Below are 6,756 nucleotides of genomic sequence, written 5' to 3' on the forward strand. Positions count from 1 at the left end.
TTACAAAGATCTCTGTGGATTATGTTTTAATATGCTATACCGCTGCTACTTACTTCCTTTCAAGTGCCAATATCTTAACAATTCAGAGTACTGGAGAATTGAATCTCATACCAAGAGTTGATCTCTAGAAGGGAACTTGGATCTGTGGATGTCAATTGTTAAGTAAATCTGTTTGAGAGCAAAATATCCAATTTTCCCCCCAAAGTAAATATGAGCATCTCACATCTTGACACATGGACATTCTTACTTGATAAGTCTCAGCCAGTCTGCATACTGTGCTCCTCTAAAAATAAAAACAAAACAAAACTCGTTGCTGTCGAGTTGATTCATGTGTTCATTTGAAAAACAGATAATGGCACAACATGAAACAAAATATGTATAGCTGGATAATGACCAAAACCAAACCCGTTGCCGTCAAGTTGATTCTGACTCATAGTGACCTTATAGGACAAAGTAGACTGCCCTGTAGGGTTTCCAAGGAATGGCTAATGGATTTGAACTGCTGACTTTTTGGTTAGCAGCTGAGCTTTTAACCACTGTGCCACTAGGGCTCCTGAATAACGACAGTTTTCCAAAAACGGTTTAAAATGGATTGGTCAGACTGCACTTACCTGACATTCTGTTCTTGGCAGCAGATTGATGTGAGAATTATACCGGAATTACTTTGATGATTTGCTCAGTCCAACTTGAGACATTGATGTAAATTGACTTAAGGAACGCTATAGCTACCACGGTGTCCCTGGGATGTGCAAACGGCTAATGCACCCGGTTGCTAACTGAAGGGTTGGAGGTTTGAGTATACCCAGAGGTGCCTTGGAAGAAAGGCTTCACCATCTATTTCTAAGAAATTATCCATCGAAAACCCTGTGGAGCACAGTTCTACTCTGACACACACAGGATCTTCATGAGTCAGAGGTGACTCGACAGCAACTGGTTAAAAGCTACCGTGTCACCTTACAGAATTCATCATTTAGGCCACCCTTTCATATTGTATGACCTGAAGCCTTAAGTTAGGATCTATAGGCCAAAGAATATCTTTAAGAGTCTTGAAGACAGATAAATACTGCTGCTCACTTTGTGGAGCACTTGTCCTAACCAGAGTGACAGCCCCTCTCCAGAGCCTGCGATACTCCAGGCCTGTGACATTGTACCTCAGATTTTGGTGGGAGACCCACCCCAGTCCCAGGGCCCTTGTGGCTGCCTCAGAGTCTAGGAGACCACACCTATTTGAGCAGCTTCTGCCCTTGCCCCCTTTTACAGTTCTCTTGACTCTGAGACCAAACCTATCACTGCTTGGGACCCTGAGCCAGTCTGGTACAAATGACTCATGCCAGAATTATTCTGTTTGAGGCTAGTCACTTCCAACTTCCAACTGTGCCTTTCATCTCTGTGATTCTTGGTCACTAATGAAAAGGTAAGTCATCCCTCAATGTCCCATTTTTCTTTTATCTCCTCTTTATCTACTATTGAATCCCCCCTTAATTGTTTACTCTGAACCTTAGTTTTCACAACTTTAAAATGGGGATAATGCCCAGCTGGCAGTTATTGTGACTTTTGAGATATTTATTCTTTTATTCAAAAAATATTTAGCAACTACTATGTGCCAGGCATAAGGAGCCGTGGTGGTACAGTGGTTAAGGGCTCGCCTGCTAACTGAAAGGTCAGTGGTTTCAACCCACCAGCCGTCCCATGAGAGAAAGATGTGGCAGTCTGCTTCCGTAGTGATTAAAGCCTTGGAAACACTATGGGACAGTTCTGCTCTGTCCTTTAGGGTCACTATGAGTCAGAATCGACTCAACAGCAACAGGTTGTGTTTTTTTTTTTGGTATGTGCAGGCACTATTCTAGGCATTAAGGATATAACAGTAAATAAGATTTTAAAAAGCTCTGCCCTTATGTAGCTTATATTCTAGCAGAAAGAGAAGTACTCAAGAGATAAAGTCAATCACATACCGTAAGACAAATGGTGATGAATACTGTGAAGAAGAATAAAGCAAGGTGAACAGGGGTGTCAGGAATAGGTTGGAGGTGCAGTTTAACAGGTAGTCAGAGAAGTCCTGACTGACAAGGTTCAGTTTAAACCAGACTTGTAGGAGCTAAGGGAATGTGTGGATATTTGGTGCAGGAGCATTCCAAGCAGGAGTAACATGAACTGTAAATGTCCTAAGGTGGGAGCCTGCTCTTTGAGAACAGCAAGGATGCCAGTGTGGCTGGCGCAGAGTGATGGACAGAGAGACGAGGTAAGAGAGGTACCAGGGTCCTAATGGGTAGGGTTTTGTAGGTCACTGTAAAATTCTGGCTTTTCCTCTGCATACAATCTGTCTGGCACATCAGGGATGCTCAGCAAATAGTAACTGGAATGTTGAGGATGAGGATGCTGCCATGATGCTCTGCCCTTTTGGTAGAAGACAGATGAGATTCTTTAAATAATTACTTTTTATGTCCCTGGAACAACAGCATAGTAGACTAGCAAGAGCCCAGAGATCTGATGTTAAGTCCCAGTTCTTCTGATGACCCTCACTGAGCCCCAACTTAATTTATTAAACTGAAAATTCCTGCTCTTTCCACATTATTGGGTTGATGTGAAGAATAAAAGATAAGTAAATTTATATGAATACTGCCTTAGGCTCGGTTCTCGAGAGAAGCGAAACCAGTGAAGTGTGTGTGTGTGTGTGTGTGTGTGTGTGTGTGTGTGTATATATGCATATGTGTGTATAGATATATATAGAGAGAGATTTATCTCAAGGAAATGGCTCACACAGTTGTAGAAGTTGGCAGTTCGTAAGTCCATGGGTTAGGCATTAGGCTGGAGGCTTCTCCTGACTCACATAGCTGCAGTGGCTGACAAATCCAAGATCAGCAGGTAAGATGGCAGGTGGCTGGTTCACAGGCTTTGGAGGCTGATGAATCCCAAGATCGGCAGGCAGCCTGCTCAAGTCCCAAGAACCAGAGATCAGATAATGACAAGCTGGATGCTGGATTCAGAGCAATATATGTATATATTGGATGCAGGCCACACCCCCGAGAAAACTCCTCTTACAACTGATTGCATGATCACATCAGATCACATCATGGCAGACAACTACATTATTACATAACTGCTAAACTACATCATTATATAACTGCCAAACTACTGAGAATCATGGCCCAGCCAAGTTGATACACAACCTTAACCATCACAAATACTTTGTAAACAAAGTTGTTGTGAGAGGTTGTCAAGTAGGCCCCAAATCATGGTGACCCCATGCACAATGGGATTGGACTGTTGTGATCCATAGGGTTTCCATTGGTTGATTTTTGTAAGTAGATCACCAGGCCTTTTCCCTAGTCCATCTTAGTCTGGAAACTACTGAAACCTGTTTAGCATCACAGGAACGCACAAACCTCCACTGACAGATGAGTAGTGGCTGTGCCTGAGGTGCATTGGCCCAGGGTGGAACCTGGGTCTCCTACATGGAAGGCAAGAATTCTACCACTCTACCACCACTTCCGTATTGTTAACAATAGACGACGATATATAGGAAACATAAAGGCTAAGTTTGCCGACTTATTCTTGAATCATGGACTTGGAAGTTATCAAATCCACTTTCTCTCAGAGCAGAATTGCCTTGTGATGTGAATGCTTCTATAAAACGGACTCTCATTGGTGCAAAACACAGCAAAGCTTTCCCTTCTTGTTTTGGATTCTGTAGTACAGTTAACACAGCCTGCACGTGGATTAGTTTTTTGGAAGATGTGTCACACTGCCGCCTCAAGGTGCACTTGTACTATCAGCAGCTTTAGACCGAGTGTTTGTGCTGAATTTACCAGTTTGTAACCCAGAGTAAGCTCACTGTGATAAGGTATTGAACTGTATCAGGAAAGTAGATTTAAGGAGCTTTACTATTAAAACCTGAGGTAGGTGATGAAAGGGGCAAACAGAAAGCTGTAGAGTGGGAAGCTGATGGAAGTAGCAGGTGTGCTGTGCCCGGGTTGAGTTCTCTTGTGAGTGGGTGGTGACTAATAACTAGAAGTACTGAGCTGTAATTGTGGCAGAGAGCACAGAACCACGGTGACTCCCAAAACTCTCAGAAAATCTCAAGAAAAAAATTAAATATGGGTGAGTGGGTGAATGGGAGCCTTTCCTTCCTGCTGCCTTTTGATTGAGTTGGGAAGCCAGCTGAGCTCCCAGCAGAGCTCTAGCAAGAGCAATAGCACCATTGACTCAGCACTCAATATGTGCCTAACACTTAGCATCTTAAACATTTTATAGGGGTTGTCTCTTTTAATCCTCAGAACGGCCTTATGCAGTAGGCATTGCCCTTGTTTTACCTGTGTGGAAACTAAGGATCAGAGAGGTTAGGAAACTTGTTGAAGTTCTCACAGCTATGACTGGGTAGAGCTGGGATTGAAATTCAGGTGTGTCTCATTCGAAAGCTTATGCTCATAACTGACATGCTTTACTGATTCCTGAGTGTGTCTGGCTTAAGGCTGCTTCTCCTCACTTTTGAAGCAGCAACTGGAACCCAGGTCTTTGATCTCTCGTCCAGTGTTCTCACTGTTATGCTTTGCTCTTTCCCCTTCCACACCAATTTCTTTAGCAGTAAGACACTGACATGTACTTGAGATTCCCTGGATAGGAATGACATAAATAGGTGGCTGTGACAGGTCTAAGGAGCCCTGGTGGCACAGTAGCTAAGTGCCTGTCTGCTAACCAAAACATGTGGCAGTCTGCTTCCGTAAATATTTACAGCCTTGGAAACCTTGTAGGGCAGTTCTACTGTGTCCTGTAGGGTCGTTATGAGTCGGAATTGACTCAGTAACAGTGGGCAACGGGTATGACAGGTCTTGACTCAGGATTTTAATGAATCTGGAAATATTTGCCTCCGTTTGGGACCTTCCTTGCCATTTCTCCTCTTCCAGTGAACCTAGGTGAAGGAGCCTTGTTCTTCAAAGTTGTTTGTACCTGCTTATAAGTGGAGTTAAACCTGAAAGAAAAATGCAGGCAAATAACAAGTGCTTACTGAGTATTGCACTTCTGCTGTTGTTACTGAGAAGTTTGGAGGTTCTTAATCAGGGGTAATTATCAGAATCACCTGGAGAACTTTTTAAACATACCTAAGTCCTGATCCTGCTATATGTTCTACTCCAGGAAGTTTGGGATGGGGCCTGGCCATCCATAATCTTTCCCCCCTCCCCTTTTAAATCTTCCCTGGTGATTTTGATGTGCCGCATCAGATGGAGGACCTTGACGTTGTGGAATGACTTATTTCTGTACCTGCTACCTCAAAACCATTGAAGTGGTTGTACTGCAACAATATTAACACCTTAAAATATAACTCTTCCATTTCAGCTTGCGTTACCTACTCAAGGGCTTTCATATTTTCCATGGTTATGTGAACTTCAGTCTATTTTGAGTGTGGAAGGACATAATAGGATCCACTGCCCTAACAGAGGACCTCTGAGCCACCAGAATTATTCTCTGTGGTTGTTAGCAGGTCTGAATGTGAGAACCCAGTAGGTAGGCACTGCGCAACATATTTTTGAAGTCTAGTCCTGCTGAGTTCAACTTACTTTGTATACAGATGTGTTCCTCCAGAGGGCTCCAGAGTGCAGAAACTGCTGTAGGGGAGCTGAGCAGGGTGGCGTGCACCTTCATTAAACAAGGAAACTTAAGCCAGTGAGATTTGAGCCTTTACTTATTGAAAGAACTAACGTTATATTCTTTTTTTTTAGAGCTCTCTAGTCTTTCAGGCAACATGTCTTTACAGACTAGACGAAAGAAGGATTAGTTAGAGGGGTATGGATAAGGAAAATGGTATATTGTGTGCAACCCAAAGATGAAACCATGGAAACAGGTGAGTTGAGTTACAACTAGGAAACATTTAGGACCCAGAAAACTCAGCCTTGTCCAGAGTCCTGCTGTGTGGAGAGGAGAGGAACAGAGGCCTGCTTCTCTGTGGGAAAGAGGTGGATGAGGAGCCAGGGAAGGATGGCCTTGGAGATAGGGGCCTGGGCTCATAGAGAGGCAAGAATAAGGAAAGCTTTGTAGGAAGCATTGGAGAGAGTTCTCATCAGTGGCTGGCAAGCAACAGGTACCTAAAGCAGGACAAAGAGACTCCTTAGGGTGGATTTGTCATATTCAACTCAATAAGCACTCTAAAATCAACTTGGCATTTATACCACTTGGAATTTCAATACAAAGTACAGCACATTCCTGTTTAAACAACTGACTTCCTGCAGTAGGGAAAGCAGTTCTTTGAACAGTAAGTGTTTTAGGGCCATGAAGACCCATCTTTTAGTTGTCATCTTAATGCTTTCCTATGATGAAAGAGTGGAGATGGACTAGTGTGAAGTGATTTAAAAACTTTCTCTTCTGCATGTTGCATCTCCTAACATACTTTCCTTCTAGCTAACCGCCCAACTGGCTGTAAACCTAACTAGGATTTAAAGAACATTTTTTGAAAAGTGGTAGATACAGTAAGGTTATATCACCAGAGCATACAGACTGTGCATTCCTACCTCAGTCAAACCTGGAACTAAATTTCAAGCAGGTCAATCCCTTGGAGGAGGGGGGGAATGTAGTTTGGGGTCACCTAACTCCTGAGGTCAAACAGAGCATATTCTTTTTTTAAAAATTTTTTGTTTTATTGTACTTTAGATGAAGGTTTACAGAACAAATAGTTTCTCATTAAACAGTCAGTACACATGTTGTTTTATGTTAACAACCCCATAGCAGGTCAACACTCTCCTTTCTCGACCTGGAGGACCTTTTTTT

The 6,756-nt window shown here is 42.9% G+C and overlaps 1 protein-coding gene across 1 annotated transcript in view; it reads left to right on the forward strand.

Moving 5' to 3' along the window:
* AK4 (adenylate kinase 4) overlaps window positions 1-6,756 on the forward strand; it is a 71,807-nt gene that overhangs the window by 57,745 nt on the left and 7,306 nt on the right. The window lies entirely within an intron of this gene.

This window comes from Trichechus manatus, unplaced genomic scaffold (assembly GCF_000243295.1).
Source record: "Trichechus manatus latirostris isolate Lorelei unplaced genomic scaffold, TriManLat1.0 scaffold00003, whole genome shotgun sequence".
In the NCBI taxonomy this organism is placed as follows: domain Eukaryota; kingdom Metazoa; phylum Chordata; class Mammalia; order Sirenia; family Trichechidae; genus Trichechus; species Trichechus manatus.